We start from the raw sequence: 18595 nt of genomic DNA on the forward strand, positions 1-18595 counted from the left end.
CCAAACTTGCGCTCCAGCTTAGTATTCTTTAAACGTTCCGGATACGGGACTGCAACATTGGCCGTAGGATCAGTAACCTTCGGCTTCCGTAAGTTTAAAACCTCCGTCAAATCATCAATAAGTGTAGAGTCATGCAAATTAATTGACGGATTTGCGTCCTGCACTGGAGACCCAGTCGATCGACCAACCACACTGGGTGTGAACAGTTTCTGGTCAGAAACTTTCTCGTCAGGAATTTCAGTCGATCGACTGGTGTTGGTGGTCGATCGACCACCTGTGCTGGGTATGAAAAGTTTCTGGTCAGAAACTTTTTCTTCAGAGATGTCGGTCGATCGACTGCTGTTGTTGGTCGATCGACTGTTGGTACTGGCAGTAAATCTCGTTTTCGCACCAGAATTTAAATTTGTCTCTTCGTCATTTCCCGAGTCTTCTCTTGGCTTATCGGGACCTTCATAAGAAAGGCCACTTCGGAGATTAATGGCATTAATCGTTTCAATTGGCCCCTCACATTTGCTTGAAGAATTAGCGACTCGGTCAGCCTCTAAATTCTCTAACTGTTTCACAAAATTCTTTTCAGATTCAATCCCAGCCTCTTCTATTTTTGTGACTTGAACCAAAAGAGCTCGGACCATTTCTCTCAATTCCTCGGTCTCATCTGAGTTATGAACAGGAATTTCAATTTCTCTCTCGGGAACCTTAGAAGTCTCGAGCTTTTCGAGCCGGGCTGTAACAAAAGCTATGAGTGTCGCAACGGCACTCATTTCATCACTTTGCTTTCGCGAGTTTCCACGTGAACTCCCAAACTCAGCTCTATGGACCGCCATCTCCTCGATAGTGTTCCAACCTTTATTCTGAACGGTATTGTTTTGGAACCTACCATTCGCAGCTGCATCCAGGATAACCTTGTAGTTATCATATAAAGAGTTTTAGAATAAGTTGCAAAGGTACCACTGCTAGAAACCTTGTTGAGGGACAGACCGAACTAAGCTCTTGAAACATCCCCATGCTTCACAAAATTCTTCATCAGGTCCTTGCTGGAAATTTGAAATTTTGCTCCTCAAGGCATCAAACTTTGCGAGTGGGAAGTATTTTTTATAAAAGGCTAGTGCTAGAGATGTCCAATCCGTGACTCCAGCTGCTACCCTATCAAGGTAGCGGTACCAATCTCGCGCAGAATCCTTCAAGGAGTACAAGAACATCATCCCCTTTACTTCATCTTGGGTCACCCCAGCCGGTACAGGTATGGAACAGCAGTAGTATGTGAAAATTTCCATATGCTTCAAAGGATCCTCGTCCGGTAGACCAGCAAACAGATTTCGCTCCACTAAATCGATATAGGAGGAACGGAATTCGAATTGACCATGAGTAGGGGTAAGTAATACGTATCCCTTTGGAACATGCTGCTCTTGTGGCTGAAGATTGTCATATATTGTAGTCATGTTCGCAAAACTGAGAGTACTCAAGTCTTCCTCTCAAAAACCTGTCTTCTAACTGTGCAAAAGCAAAACTAGAAGCAAGAGTAAGCAACGGCCTCAAGGAACCAAGTTCCTTGAGACAAGAAAAATAAACTAAAAATAAAGCAAACAGAATTACATCGTCTCCCTGGCAACGGCGCCAAAATTTGATACCGTCGTTTTGTATCAAAATATTATTTATAAATCCGAACTAAAACTATAGCTAGTGATAGTAAGGGTCGAACCACAGAGAGACAAGATCAATTTTGTTTGCTATTTTCAGTCTATAAAAGTAACAATTAAGTGGGGTTTTGAAATTGTTTGATTCTAAAAACTAATTGACGAAATAAGAAGATTCGCAAAAGATAAAAGAGAGATCAGGAACTTCGGTTCACCATGGCTAAGGTCAGGTCAAGAAGATAGCAGAGGTCTCGTAATACGGTCTCATGGAACATGAGCAAGTCTTTCGATCAATGCTCAATAACCTTACGGTCTTCTAATTCCCAAGAATTTCTCAAAGTTGTTGCTCAAAGGAAATTCCAAACCCAAAGAAAACCTAACCTACTAATCTTTCAATCTAGCAAGACGGGTTTATCAAAAGGTAATAAGATCGACGCGGAAGAATTCATACTACAAAATCAACCCTAATTTATGCCATGGCTCACCTCGTTCCCAATCAAGAAAATTAGCTATGCATGATTAAAACTATAAGAATCGCAAACTTAAAGACATACAATGAAATTGACATGGTTGAAACTGAATTTAAGACAAAAGATTAAAACTGAATTGCTTGAATAAAAACTAGTAACAACAAGAATTGAATTAACAAGAAATAAAAGAAGAAGGAAATTGTATTAAAGCTTACTAATCGATTGATTAACAATGTAATTGAAATTGGAATCCGTCGTCTCCAAACTAGATCTAAACTTGAGTTCTTGAACAATAAAAAGCATAACCTAAAATTGTTCCTCCGTTCTACTGATAAACGTCCCCCAAAAGTTAATTACAATTGGGCTTTTAAAAGTCTAAAACATAAAATAAGTCTCAGCCTCGCGGCCTGGTCGATTGACTAACTAGCATGGTCGATCGACCAGCCAGTGCAGTGCAGTAGCTTCTGCTGAAATTCCACGATCGATCGACTGAAGAGGTTGGTCGATCGACCAACTGAGCTGTGTAGTAACTTCTTTCCCTCTTCAAATCAGCCTCTTCACTCCAATGCACGCATCCCGAGGTGAACGAGTCCGAACTCCCTTCTTCCAAGCTTCCCTGAAGTTGCCTCCGGAGGACGATTTAGGCTTTATTTAGCTCACTTCCACTCATTCCTACAATAAATCATAGAAATTGCAAAGTAAACCGTTTCGGGAGAATTAGTAGCTTTAAGCTAACGAATACGCATGGAAATACGTCCCAAAACTGCAAATAAAGTGTATAGAATATGCACGTATCAAAAAGTTGAGGAAATGCTCCTCTCGAAGAAAGATGCGAGTCACCTTTTTGCTAGTCTTTCGAAAATATGCGCATCCCGAGTGGAACAAGATGAAGTCGGGCTGCACTGGAGAACAATCCGAGCGTCCAAAAGGTCGGGACGAACGGATTGTGCAGGCGGTGGACGAGCGGCCAGGCAGGTGGGACGCTCGGATTATGGAGCTCTTGGACGAGCGTCCCGATGCTGGGACGAGCGGATTCCAGTCTAGTGACCTTTTCCTTCTTTCCTTCTTCCAACAATCTTCCGGGATCTTGTTGGAGATGCAAGGATCTTCTTCATCATTGCCCATCTACTACATTATTTACAAAGGCCTTCTAGTCTTCTCTTCACTTTGATGCTTGGTCATTAGATTCGATCAATTTAGCTCTATTTTGCCATAAAAATGCAAGGTATGCACTTCTCTCCTACCAAGGAAACAAAACGTCAAAGAATATGCAAAACAAAGGACTAAAGATAGTAATTGACCCAAATATGCACTAAAAAGCATAGGAACGAGGCTAATTCGGGGACTAAATATGCTCAAATATTGGTCACATCACCAACTTTAACAAAACAGTATAAAAAGTATATGTAAAGCTTACCCTCGACACAAGGATCACAACGGTGTAATGAACGATGATATCCGACACCTCTAGCTCCGGGATTTGCTAATGAGGCGATGACAACCAAACTACGTAACTCCTTTTCTCCCCACTTAGGTTTTAGAATAGATAAAAGAATCTAAGAAAAGTGACGAACAACCTTTTATACTTATCTTACGTCATTAACAAAACCCGTCAAACTCAGCCCGTAAAACTCACTTACTCGATCGAGTTAGTCACTTACTCGATCGATGACCCTTACTCGATCGAGTACCCATCGGGCAGACTACTGTTTTGCGTAAAAACATACTTACTCGACAGAGTAAGCCCCACTCGATAGAGTACCCTAAGACACATAAAACCGTAGTATTACATAGGTGTTCTACAATCTAATTGATTCGGCTCCGGGACCCAAACCTTCCTAGGGATTGTAAGATATACACTAACTCGATCCCATCACAATAATAATTGCTTGCACCTAGTAGAGAACATGTTTGTATGATCAAATCCCATGAATCCCCTATGAACCCATGACACCCTAGTGCTTTTAATCAATTGTTCACATCTCATTTTAATCATCTTGCTTATTTTCATTATTTTTTTTGCATTGTTATTTAGTTTAGTTGATCTCCTACCTCAACCCAAATTGTGACACACTTAGACACGACCATTTGCAATTGAAAATCCTACATCAATACCCGTCCCTTGGGATCTGACCTTTACTTACCTCTTTACTAAAAGTAGAGTAGTTTGTGAAGTTATAAATATTGTTTTGGTCTAGGTAACTCTTAACGACAAGTAAACCGACGAACCAAACATGGTGCCGTTGCCGGGGACGGTGTTAACTTGATTTGATTTTCTTTGATTATTTTTAGTTGTGTTTTTCTTTGCCTTGGGGAAATGAAAATCCTCAAGGTACTTCTCATATTTTCTCTTAGTACGTTTTGCAAGATGGATATTATAGATTGTTTTGTTGAGGACCAGTTGAGTATACCTTTCTTCAAAGACCCCATGCAAGCATTGGAAGCCTTAGAAGCAAGTGAGGCCAAAAATACGCATTGGGAATTGGAAGTAGGGCTTCTTGAGGCCGCTCTAGCCAACAAGGATCTTACTCATGAGCAATTCGTATTAGTACATAACATCCTTGTGGAAGCATATCAACCCACAGAAGAAGAACAAGCAACCGAAGATGATATCATACAAGCCGAGGAGCAAGAAGAATTTGTTATGGAATTTGAGTATGATGAGATTAGTGAGCTTGAAGCACAGGTTGAATATGCCATGAGAATGGAATGTCTAATGGAAATGGAGCAAGTTCTTAATGAATCTTCAATGGAGGAAAGTGAGGTACAAGTTCCAACTCTAAAACCCCTTCCCCCAAATTTGAAATATGCTTACCTTGATGAATCTAAGACTAGACCCTTGATTGTTAATGACAAACTTGATGAGAACCAATTGGGAAAATTTCTTGATGTGTTGAAATAACATGAAAAGCCTATAAGTTATAGTCTAGATGACCTTAAGGGGATAAGTCCCAATTTTCGCATGCATAGAATTCATCTAGAAGAAGACCATAGGCCTACCATCTAATCTCAAAGGAGATTAAACCCCCATATGCAAGAAGTTGTAAAGGCGGAGGTTATGAAATTACTTGATGCAGGAATCATATATCCTATATCGGATTCCTTGTGGGTTAGCCCCGTTCTAGTGGTGCCTAAGAAAGGAGGTACCACAGTGGTAACAAATGATAAGAATGAGCTAATACCTACAAGGAAGATCACCGATTGGCGTATGTGTATTGACTATCGAAAATTTAATTCCGCGACAAGAAAGGATCATTTCCCCGTACCATTCATTGACCAAATGCTTGAGAGGCTAGCCTCTAACAAGTTCTTTTGTTACCTTGGCGGGTATTCGGGATTCTTCCAAATCCCGATACACCCAGATGACCAACATAAGACAACCTTCACATGCCTTTATGGTACTTTTGCATATAGGAGAATGCCTTTTGGCTTATGTAATGCCCCCGCCACTTTCCAAAGATGCATGATGAGTGTCTTCTCCGACTATCTAGAAACCATAATGGAAGTTTTTATGGATGATTTTAGCGTTTATGGAAAAGACTTTGACTCTTGCTTGCGTAATATTTCTCTTGTATTGCAAAAATGTGAAGGTGTTAGTCTCGTTTTGAATTGGGAAAAGTGTCACTTTATGGTCAATGAAGGTATTGTTTTGGGTTATTTAATCTCGGAAAAGGGCATCGAGGTCGATAAAGCTAAGGTTGAGGTGATAGAGAAACTCTCACCTCCCGTGAATGTTAGAGGGGCGAGAAGTTTTCTCAGTCACGTGGGTTTCTATCGCCGTTTTATAAAAGATTTCTCAAAAATCGCGAAACCCCTAACTCAACTCTTACTTAAAGATGCCCAATTCCACTTCTCTAATGAGTATGTTGAAGCCTTTAATAGAATTAAGGAAGCACTAATCTCGGTGCCGATCATTCAACCATCAAATTGGGAACTACCATTCGAGATCATGTGCGACGCGAGTAACTACGCCGTTGGAGCGGTTCTTGGCCAATGGGTAGGAAGGGCTTTGCATGCTATCTATTATATAAGCAAGACTCTTGATTTATCCCAAGTGAATTATGATACTACCGAGAAGGAACTCCATGCCATTGTCTATGCTTTAGACAAATTCCGTTCCTATTTGCTTGGATCAAAAGTGATTGTTTTCTCGGATCACCGTGCTCTTCGACATCTCTTGATAAAGAAAGAAGCAAAACCAAGATTGTTGAGATGTATTTTGCTACTCCAAGAATTTAACTTAGAAATAAGAGATAAGAAAGGGGCCGAGAATGTGGTAGCGGATCACTTGTCGAGAATCCGATTTCAAGATGAAGAGGGAAAGACACCGATCAATGACTCTTTCCCCGATGATATTTTGATGGCCGTTCATTCACAACTTGAGAGGCATACTACTCCGTGGCTTGCCGACTATGCCAATTATATTTTTGGAGGAGTTCTTCCTCAAAATTTGAACTACAGCCAAAGGAAGAGATTCTTGTTCGAAGTAAAGAGATATTTTTTGGATAACCCCAATCATTACAAAGAGTGTAGTGATGGACTTTACCGGAGTTGCATACCCCAATGGGAGATTCATGGTATTTTGGAAGGATGTTACTCATCAACTTATGGTGGACACCATGGAGCACGAAGGACTGTTGCTAAGATCCTTTAGTCGGGTTTCTTTTGGCCTACTATGTTCCAAGATGCTATGGAATTCATCCTCCATTGTGATGCTGGTCAAAAAACGGGAAATATTTCTTGGAGGAACGAGATGCCGCAAAGAGGGATATTAGAAGTGGAAATCTTCGATGTTTGGGGCATCGACTTCCAAGAACCGTTCGTGACATCTAAGGGAAACAAATATATCCTTGTGGTCGTTGACTATGTTACAAAATGGGTAGAGGCAATTGCTACCCCAACCGATGATGCCAAAACGGTCATAAAACTCTTCAAGAAAATAATCTTCCCAAGGTTCGGAGTCCCTAGAGCAATCATAAGTGATGGAGGGACACATTTCCATGAAAAGAAGCTCACATCCTTTTTGACCAAATATGGTGTGCAACATAGAACTGGCTTGGGATATCATCCTCAAACAAGCGGTCAAGTTGAAGTTTCCAATAGAAAGATCAAGCAAATCCTTGAGAAGGTTGTTAACGAGACTCGTAAGGATTGGAGCATAAAGCTTGATGACGCTCTTTGGGCTTATAGGATGGCCTATAAGACTCCCATAGGAGCCTCCCCTTACAAACTTGTCTATGGGAAAGCATGCCACTTGCCAATTGAGTTAGAATACAAAGCATTTTGGGCAATCAAAGCTCTCAACCTTGATCTCATACTAAGTTGTTAAAAGAGGATGATGCATATTCAAGAGTTGGAAGAATTCTGACTACAATCTTATGAGAATGCCAAGATCTACAAAGAAAGGACAAAATTGCTTCATGACAAGAGAATCAAGCAAAAAGCCTTGCACAAGGAAGACAAAGTCCTTCTATTCAACTCCCGATATCGACTCTTTCCCGGGAAGTTGAACTCTAGGTGGATGGGTCCCTATGTGATCACTGAAGTAGGAAAATATGGGGACTTCGAGATAAGGTCAGAAGATGGAAGCAAGTTTAAAGTCAATGGTCAAAGATTGAAACCATACTATGAAGGAGCATTCATTGGAGAGGTCGAGGTCACCTACCTCGGGCCTCCATCCCCATGAGAACATTGTCAAAGAGAGAGTTTGGTGGAGTCCTCTCCAAACCACCACTTGTAAATATACTAACTCTTTTAACTTGTATCTTTAACTTTATTGCATTTTTATCATAAGCATGATTCTTGCCATAAGAGTAAGTGAGGGAGGGTCACTAATCATTTTTTATGAATGAAGGATTTAGCAATTCAAGTGTGAGGAAGAACTTTCACCGAAATGGAGGAAAAGCAGGACCAACACGAGCGACCCGCAAGGAATCCGCTCGACCTAGCATAAGATCCGAGCACCCTGGCAGAAAGACGCTCGTCTTAAGAAAGCTGGGAAGCATATATTTTCTTCTGACTGGAGATCCGAGCGTCCTCAAAGACAATCCGCTCGTCCCAGTCCGGACGGTCGTCTTACCTTGCATCCGCTCGTCCTGATTGTATCATTTTTGAGGATTCCTTCCTGACAGAGAATTCCAACGTCCTCCCTGGGATCCGCTCATCCTGTAGCAGTAAAACGCTCGTCCCGACGAGAATCCGCTCGTCCTGGCTGCTTCAATATTTGGGATCTGTCCTGGATGAAGATCCGAGCGTCCCGTGAGGAATCCGCTCGTCCCCATGGTCTACGATCCGAGCGTCTCATGCTCGAGCCGCTCGTCGTCGTGCCGTCTTTTTCCTCTAATTTCTCACCAATTAAAATTTCTCCCCACCGCACATTTTGTGACACCTCATCCCTCCTTCCACTTTAAAACATAATACCCCCTCTCATATAACTCAAATCATATCTCAAGCACTCATTTACCCCTCAAAAACAAAAACCCCCAAAACTTAGGGTTTCAAAAGAAGATCTAAATCACAAAGAACATCTCCATATTTCAACAAGCCTAATTCTAGATCTACAGTGTCCTCCACAATAGTGCGTTTACATAATAAATCTCATTAAAGGAATATAATCAGATATTTAATTATTTGATCCTCGTTAGTTGATTAACGTAAATCGATAACGGTTGGCTGACTAGAGTTTGACATTATTGTCGTGAGACGGCGGTGATCAACTGACCTCTTTCGGTCACACCTAAAGGAACGAACCCCAATTGACAACTAATTAATTGTATGAGATAAAATTTATTTAGTCCCTTGATTTATAGACTAAAAGGTTAGTCGATTATTTTAAAGAGATTTTGAGTCGTGAACTCGAGGCGCGATAATTATTATTTAATTATGCGATAATTGAATAATAAATTTTTGAGATGGGAATTAATAATTAAGCAGTTTTAAGATAGGTACTAATTGACTAATGTGATTAGTATTGGTACGTAAAAATATATGTGTAGCTGTACACGTATATTTACGGAGTGTTTTAGACAATATTAATCGGGAAGCATTTAAACATAAAACGATGTTTAAATAAAATTTACACATATTTGTCCGACAAATATAAGAACTGATATGGACTCGTAAATGGGTCATTTGGACCGTGTAAATGGTAGTGTGATTGTGTGTTGTTAGACACAATTATTATGCACCAACAAATTCTATTGGGTGCTCTTCCCATTACACCATTTGTCTAATCTATGCCTAATCCTATTGGGCACATTTAACACAACTCAACTCCCTCTCATATTACTCCCTCCATCTGTCCTCTACACTCCACTAACACGACATTTGTGTTGTCTAATTTTTCTATTCAATAACTTGAATATTTTTGCATGTGGAAATCTCTCTCTCTAAAATAATAAAAACCCATTTTACTAAGATTGTTAGTAAACAAAAATAATTACTAAGAGTGTTAGTAATATTTATATATTATCAAGGGAATAATTTAACAAGTATCTAGTTAATATTTGTTAGATTATTTGGGTATTTGTTCTTGGGTGCTTCTTGAAGGAGATCTTCTAATTTGGAGATTTGGTAAAGGAGGAGCTTCCTTTTTTTTTTCTTTCACACAAGAACAATCAAGGTAGGAGATCTTGATTGTGCCCATATTCATCATATAAATCAATGTAAGGAAATTGTTTTTCCTTGACTTTCATTTTTATGCTTTTATATTTGCATGCATGTTACATAGATCACTAAAATGATAAATTATGAGATAATTTAATTTTTATTAGAGAGTCTAATATGGATCTATGATCTTTCAAGTGGTATCAGAGCTTAGGCTTGTAATTTTCATGTTGATTTTAAGCATTTTAATGAATTGTGAGATAATTTATAAAACTCAAAAATGGTGTTAGAAGAGGTTTTAGCACGAAATTTTTGGGACATGTATACAAACTGATCTTAAAAGGTTTCTGGTTAAGTTTGGTGATTTTGGAAGTTATTTAGCTATTTTTAATGATTTTTGGTAGAAAATCGAGTCAAAATGCCGTATTTTAGTTAAAAATTGACTACAAATAGATAAAAGTTGGTTTAGTGCATGGATTTTTTTATAGTATTTCATGCATGTTTTCTACTGATTGTATGCAAAAATTTGAAGGTTGGTTCGAATTTTTAGCGTGTTTATTGATTTTATGAGATAAAAGTCGATAAAAGTGAAATTAATTAATCATAATTTCGAAACATTTGATTCTGCCCATGATAAATTTATTTACATTTCAAAATATTATTTGAATGTTAAAAGTGATTTTTAATATGTGTTTTTACTTTGTTTTGATGTTTATTGGTTTTAGTGGTTAAAAACCGATAAATATCGATCTTTTTCTTCATAAAATTTATCCGGAATTTTTGGGCAATTTTTCTGACATTTTGGTGTTCTTGGGAGTGTTCCAGAATATTAAAAATTTTTGTTTCAATTTTTGGGTAATTTTTCAATTATTTTGGATTTTTACTTAAATATTATGATTTTATCGATTAAATTAGCAAAATATCACCAAATCAAACTAATTATTCATCATAAAATTAGTGAGGACTAATTTTGAGGTTCAAAACAGTTTGGACAATTACTTTGGACTTAAATGAGATTTAAGAGTTGATTATTGATTTTTACATGTTAAAAATCGATTAAATCCACAAAAACCGAGATGGATACCAACGATTGTTAGATAGGGCGATTTTGGCATGATTTTAAAGCATTTTAAGCATATTTATTTATGTTGAATGAATGATTGTCATTTATTTAAAGTATTTATCTTGTTGTACCTAGTATGGCCTAGTTTAATTTTAATCGTTATTACCCGAAATGAATGGAATTATCGATTTGTTTGTAATTAAATACGATCTCGTATCGTCGGTTTGTAATTTATTAATGGTTTTATTTATTTTATTAATTAATGTATAATAGGAATAGCTATTTAATTCATTTGTAATAGTTATTTTTACCGGCGTTTCCAAAAGACGGATTACATCGAGACGGAGTCTATTTTTGGAAGGTGTTCCAAATCCGACAAGGAAGAGCCACTTTTGGAATGAAGAGGCAAGGGACCAAGGAGTTGGTTTCCGAATGTAATAGACTAGTTTTTATTAACTAAGTGGCCATACTAGGATTTATTCATATGCTTACATGTTTGCTTGTTTTATTTTCGCGCATGCCAAAATCGCCATTCACATGCATTTTATCTTCGCGATTGTCAATTCACGTCATTTACATTCACCGACTTAGTTCACTTATAGGGAATTTATGACTAAATTGACAAGATCTCTCACATAACTAAAATTGAGATTAGACTTACCAATTAGTAACACCTATGAATCTCTTATTCATTAGAGCCACGCTCGCCCAAGCGGGGTGTTCTCTTTTTACCTTGAGTAAGTAGGGTGGTAAGCGGTTATCACACGCCAAAATTGGTTGGACTCAACGGGATATAAGACGGTCTTGTGTTCCGGGGCTAGTAGATGGATTTAAGGAAATTCGTCGACCAAGAGTTCTAGAGGTAGTATTAGTCAACGTGACTTACCGAATTTACACAATTATGGGATGTTTCGCCCAAGCGATGCTCATTTTTGTTTAATATTTGGGTCTTGGAATCATTTATATAATTTAGTGGGAGATCATTATATAAATGTTAAAACTTGTTGAACATGTTTTCACAAGTATTTTTTAAAACATTGAATGATAATTTTTCCTATTTTTGTTCTTTAACGTATTTACTATGACATCGCGCACTTCATCCTCCTTTCATCCTCTATTTATTATTATACTTGTTTCGTTCTTTCATAGGAAGCGGTTTCTTTGAAGGAATTCGGTAGCAATGATTGGTAACATGATTTACTAATTCACCTACATAAGCTTACAACAACTATAGCGATTATTATACAACATAACATCCATACATATTTGAAAAGGGGTTTTCATGTTGCAAACTCTTATTACGAGTTTAAAAGGGAGTCACATTTTATCAAGAGAGTCTTGATTTCGGAAGTGACACCTCCGTCATGAAGATGGCATATTAGTTTTAATTACTCAAGAGTTATTCAAAAGTTTGCGAAAAGAGTTTTCAAAAACACAAAGAACACTCCAATATGATACCGTCAAATGGCTCAATTCGAGAAAGGCCAAATTGCTTGTTTATGCGCTAAAGAGTTTAGGTATATGATAACAATTGAACGGTTAGGTAGTCCAATTTCGCAAGAAGTTGAGATTTGCCACATGTTGCATTCACTTTATAGTAATTCACTCTTACTAAGTTTATAAAATATCACGAATGACATGAAGAGAGGTCTTCATAAGATTCATCTTTGCTTGTTGAAGCAAAAAGGAAGGTGAAAGTGAGTAGGAGTTAACAAGAAGTAACCCTAGATGTATGCGATAGGACAATGTTGAAAGAGACGTCTACTCAAAGGATAGGCTAGTTCCACTATCTTGGTATGAGATATCAAGTATGGATCATTTCTTTGTAAAGAAGTTTACATGAATTGATAAAACATAAGACGTCTAGCATATGACATTTTTGTATCGAAATGGTGCTAGAGTAACAATGATTTTGATGGGGACAATTGTACCTAAATTTGGTTTTAAAAGAATGTAATCATCTATGTTTATACATAGAAGGCATCACTTATGTGATTTAAAACAAAAGGTTGTACCTACTCCTATGATAACTTGGTGGTTGGTTTAGACAACTCAAATTAGAGGAATTTTACATTCTTCACGAAAACTAAATATTATACTATCTAGTAGATTTTAAAGTCTCTAATCTGGTGAACCCAATTGATCAAACCTCAAATAAATTCCTTTGAAACAAGTAAACGAAAAGCACATTGAACAACCATTTGATTGTGAGTCTTATGGTATGTGTGCATGTATTATGTTTTCTTTTGTAGAAAAGAAACACATTAGTGAGGTGATTGACCATATACATACGGATGTGTAAGGCCGATAGTTGGTAATATACATACTTGGTTACTTTTACCGTATTGTTAAGTAGATATGAAAACCTCGTATCTATTTAATAAGACATAAAAGTGATTTTTGAAACGTGGAATATTTTCAAAATGAAGTGGTAAACCAAAAGCACGTCAAGATCAAGATGTTGATCGGAAGTTTCAAAGTAATGACTTTGAAGATCAAATGGGTAATATCAAATAATGACCTTGATAATCATTAAGAAGATTATGAACCAGTTCACATAATACGTTCTCCTTGGGACACCATAGAGTATGGTGTAGTCAAGTATATAAACCGAACTTTATGAGATATAGTTTGAGGTTTTTCGCAATTTTTGTAAGCTATTTTCTCACTAAAGGTTTAAAACCCGACTATAATAGCCTAAATGACTCCATATGAGATATGGATAGGGAGAGTCCCTAATTTGTCATTATTATACATTTGGGACCATAAATGTTTATGTTCAGAACCAATTTATGTATTTGTGAGGGTTATCCAAATTGAACCACTTGGTTTTTACTCCTCCAAAACGAGAACAAAGAATTTGTGGCTCATAATACTGTCTTTCCAGAAAGATTTTCATTTTCAGGAAGACAGAGTGGGAGAAATTTTGAACTTGTGGAAGTCCAAGACCCACAAACTGAGTACAATGCAAGAAGATGTTCTTTATTGTGGCTCAGTGGTTATAAGGAGATAATTTTGCGATAATATTGCGTTACTTTTCAAAAGTGACGAATCTTAAACCCTCATCAAAGCCTTTTCTATAGTATGAACTCTATGTAATGGCGTGTCACCACGCAATTCGAATTGATCTCCTTGCACACGATGCGATAAGGAAGGAAACACGAGATGTTTTCGAGACTTGATTTAAGGTGAATACTTTGGTTGGTTACCTTGATCTTGTCGTTAAGGTTACATAAGATGTTTAAAATTTGGGCTTGTTATAGAGAGTTTGTGACAACCCAAATGCGTTTATCAATTTGTATGGTCTTAGCAATATAGCCTCTCATGAGGATGAGTTTAGACAAAAGGATAAAGAAACTTTCTCCTTGAATGTATCTTATGAAGGGAGAAGTTTTGCTGATGTTGTCAATGCTGAGAAGCCTAGCATGCTTGGAAGATCCCTTTTGTGATCTATATACGTCAAAGAGTTGGAACCTTGGGTTCAATCATGTAGTCTATCAAAACGGTATTACTCGAGTGTCGAGATAAAATGATGATACATGGAGTTTAGTGGGAGCTAAAGTGAGTTTCTTAGTCTAAAATTAAATATGTGCTTGACATATTATTGACTAGAAATGTAGCTAAGGTGATATTTCTTAGTCTAAAATATATGTTTGACATATTAGTGACTAGAAATATTCTTGGGTAAATACTTGAGAGTATCATGGCGCATCTTAAATATCCGGATCTAATGAGATAGATCTCCATGGATACTAGCATCTTAGTCAAGAGACTTATGTGATAAGATTCTTGACTCGTTCAAGTTGTTGAACAATTTAATATGATCTTTTTGCTTCCGCTGCAAGATCTATTAAATATGCTAAAAGCTGCTCTTGTCGGGATTTATCATATTGAGAATATGAGAAGTAATAACCAATAATTTTCTAGTGAGTGTCACTAGATAATTATCAAGAGCAACCTTGAGTACTTGAGAAGCACTGATGATTTACTCTTGTAGTTTGAAGGAATCTATGAATTTCGTGTACAAGGATTACACGGAAACATTCCTATGCTTATAAGATGTTATGGGCCTTGTTAAGGAATGGTTAGCATGTAAGAGTGCTATGTTCATAAAGAATAAAATGTATAAGAAGTTATACATATATGTATAAGAAGTTATACATGTATAAAACAAACATGGATGAGGAGTCATACATAAAAGATGTCATATGAAGGATGTGTATAAGTGTTATACGTACAAATCATGAATGAAAGCTAAGTACATTACAACATCCGCTGTTGTAAGAGAGATAGTTGATAACCGGAATTTAATGGGACTAGTGTAACACCCCACGATAATTGAAGAGGTCCAGTGATAGGCTTAAATGACTAGTGCTTAAAGGGATTGGAAGTACTACTCATATCAACAAAGTGCACTTTCTTTTATGGTCATCCATGCGAAAGAACTCCAAAGTTAAGCGTGCTTGACTGGGAGTAGTCTTAGGATGGGTGACCTCCTGGGAAGGTTTCCGGGAGGCGCATGAGTGAGGACAAAATGCGCTATAAAGGACCCGTGTTGATTTGTGGGTCATGTACACAGCCTGGTGAGCTATAATAAGTAACCGCTCCCGACCCGGTTTGGGCCGGGGTGTTACAAGTGGTATCAGAGCAACCCTGCGACCGTGTGGCGATCGGAGGCAGTTGTTATACACTCCTGGAGGCAGTGGTTATACGCTCCATTGTGATCACACACCTAGCGGGGGAGGATTCTGGGTTAGCGGTTATGCTCCCAGGCGCAACGAGGACGTTGCGTTCTTCAAGTGGGGGTGACTGTAACACCCCACGATAATTGAAGAGGTCCGGTGATAGGCTTAAATGACTAGTGCTTAAAGGGATTGGAAGTACTACTCATATCAACAAAGTGCACTTTCTTTTATGGTCATCCATGCGAAAGAACTCCAAAGTTAAGCGTGCTTGACTGGGAGTAGTCTTAGGATGGGTGACCTCCTGGGAAGGTTTCCGGGAGGCGCATGAGTGAGGAAAAAATGCGCTATAAAGAACCCGTGTTGATTTGTGGGCCATGTACACAGCCTGGTGAGCTATCATAAGTAACCGCTCCCGACCCGGTTTGGGTCGGGGTGTTACAACTAGAGTAGTTTTGTTAGCCGAATATCGTATCCCAAGAGACTGTGAAAACAGTGGGAGTGTTTGACTGGCTTTAGAACCAGAGTCTAAAAACTTGTTTAGACATGTACTTAGAAAGGCTCTATGTGATGAAAAGATTGTATAGAACAAAGGAAAATAGCAATGGAAATTAGAGTGATGCAACTGTTGCTAATCCTCTAACCAAAGTCGTTGGCATAAGGTAGACATGATGGTTATGTCATCTCAATGTGATTGAGCTGTATACCTTAATTGCTGAAGATCGTTATGTAAATATTGGATAGAGTATTGATATTTACATATGTGATGATCGCATTCATTGTTTGAGTCTCTTAAGAACTCAATTATTTAGTTTGACTGAAAACATGAATACCTTGTTTATCTGAATAAGTTGTGGAGACAATGTTGAACAATATTCAAGTGAATAAGATGAACATTGTATTTTGTCCTTAATCACTTAGTGAGGTGACGTCTCGGAGTGACTAGATTGTAAGTCGATTGATGGTTGTTCAACACCATAAGGTCATATGTGATGACTGGTCGATTACATAGGCAGAGTGTGTGACACATTGTCGGACAGTGACCATTTAGAGAGTCCTTAAGTTCTATTATAGACGCCTGGTCGTGGCGGGGATCTCTAAGTTGTTCTAATGAGTCGATTCTTTTGACTAGAGACTATTACCTGAGCAAGTGCAGTTTCCGAGTGACTTTGGTTTTTCTCCTAGGTCGTGCCGTGAAAGGAGGCCAAAAAGGCATTTACTAGGTCATGGTGATCTGTATTGTGCAATAGGATTGATAGGGCATACAGGAATTGTCCACCCACGTTGGGTAAACTATATCTCAAGGTCACTCGAGGAGTTAATGACTACAAATGCGTGGCCACGCTCGGAAGTAATCTGTGAGAGATTTTTCCGGTCAGGGAGTCACACTCCCGATCGAGAAAAACACTCGCGATATGTTCATGTGAAAGTGTGACCTGAAAGACACCTTGCATTGAGTGGGAGATTATAACGGACAAGAGAATTGGTAGCGCACACCTTGTGTCGGACAAGTGGGAGATTGTTGGAGTTAGTGTCCTCCACAATAGTGCGTTTACATAATAAATCTCATTAAAGGAATATCATCAGATATTTAATTATTTGATCCTCGTTAGTTGATTTACGTAAATCGATAACGGTTGGCTGACTAGAGTTTGACGTTATTGTCGTGAGACGGCGGTGATCAACTGACCCCTTTCGGTCACACCTAAAGGAACAAACCCCAATTGACAACTAATTAGTTGTATGAGATACAATTTATTTAGTCCCTTGATTTATAGACTAAAAGGTTAGTCGATTATTTTAGAGAGATTTTGAGTCGTGAACTCGAGGCGCGATAATTATTATTTAATTATGCGATAATTGAATAATAAATTTTTGAGATGGGGATTAATAATTAAGCAGTTAATTTTTAAGATAGGTACTAATTGACTAATGTGATTAGTATTGGTACGTAAAAATATATGTGTAGCTGTACACGTAAATTAACGGAGTGTTTTAGAAAATATTAATCGGGAAGCATTTAAACATAAAACGATGTTTAAATAAAATTTACACATATTTGTGCGACAAATATAAGAACCGATATGGACCCGTAAATGGGTCATTTGGACCGTGTAAATGGTAGTGTGATTGTGTGTTGTTAGACACAATTATTATGCACCAACAAATTCTATTGGGTGCTCTTCCCATTACACCATTTGTCTAATCTATGCCTAATCCTATTGGGCACATTTAACACAACTCAACTCCCTCTCATATTACTCCCTCCATCCGTCCTCTACACTCCACTAACACAACATTTGTGTTATCTATTTTTTCTATTCAATAACTTGAATATTTTTGCATGTGGAAATCTCTCTCTCTAAAATAATAAAAACCCATTTTACTAAGATTGTTAGTAAACAAAAATAATTACTAAGAGTGTTAGTAATATTTACATATTATCAAGGGAATAATTTAACAAGTATCTAGTTAATATTTGTTAGATTATTGGGTATTTGTTCTTGGGTGCTAATTGAAGGAGATCTAATTTGGAGCTTTAGTAAAGGAGGATCTTCCTTTTTTTTTTCTTTAGCACAAGAACAATCAAGGTAGTAGATCTTGATTGTGCCCATATTCATCATATAAATCAATGTAAGGAAATTGTTTTTCCTTGACTTTCATTTTTATGCTTTTATATTTGCATGCATGTTAAATAAATCACTAAAATGATAAATTGTGAGATAATTTATTTTTATTTAGAGAGTCTAATATGGATCTATGATCTTTCACATTCAAGAATGGGGCCAAGAGAATCTTCATTTAGAGAGAAAAGAAGACCAAGGGTAAGGGGGAGCTCATCTACTTCTCACCTCAATACTTTGAGGAGGGAACATGAAGAGATATTTGATCTTACAAAACTTGATGAGTTTTCCAACATAGAGTTTGTCAATGATGTACAAAGGATCGTTTTCCATCGTCTTCTTGGTAAGAATATTCTACCCACTAAATTTATGTGCCATAAGACTTTGAGGAAACTTGAAATCTTTCATCAAACCGAAGCTCTCTTTGCATTGTTTGGTATTTCAACCTTATTTCACATGCATGAGCGCACCTATCGATCTTTAGTTCTTGAATTCTTGAGCTTCTTGAAAATCACTA

General features: G+C 37.6%; 1 non-coding gene across 1 annotated transcript; it reads left to right on the forward strand.

Annotated features, from left to right (window-relative positions):
* Positions 1 to 957: 957 nt before the first annotated feature.
* LOC141645096 (small nucleolar RNA R71) lies at positions 958 to 1066 on the forward strand. The gene has a single exon (XR_012544687.1). It is a non-coding gene; the product is annotated as a small nucleolar RNA R71 (small nucleolar RNA).
* Positions 1067 to 18595: the final 17529 nt, after the last annotated feature.

Source organism: Silene latifolia, chromosome 2 (assembly GCF_048544455.1).
Source record: "Silene latifolia isolate original U9 population chromosome 2, ASM4854445v1, whole genome shotgun sequence".
NCBI classification, from domain to species: domain Eukaryota; kingdom Viridiplantae; phylum Streptophyta; class Magnoliopsida; order Caryophyllales; family Caryophyllaceae; genus Silene; species Silene latifolia.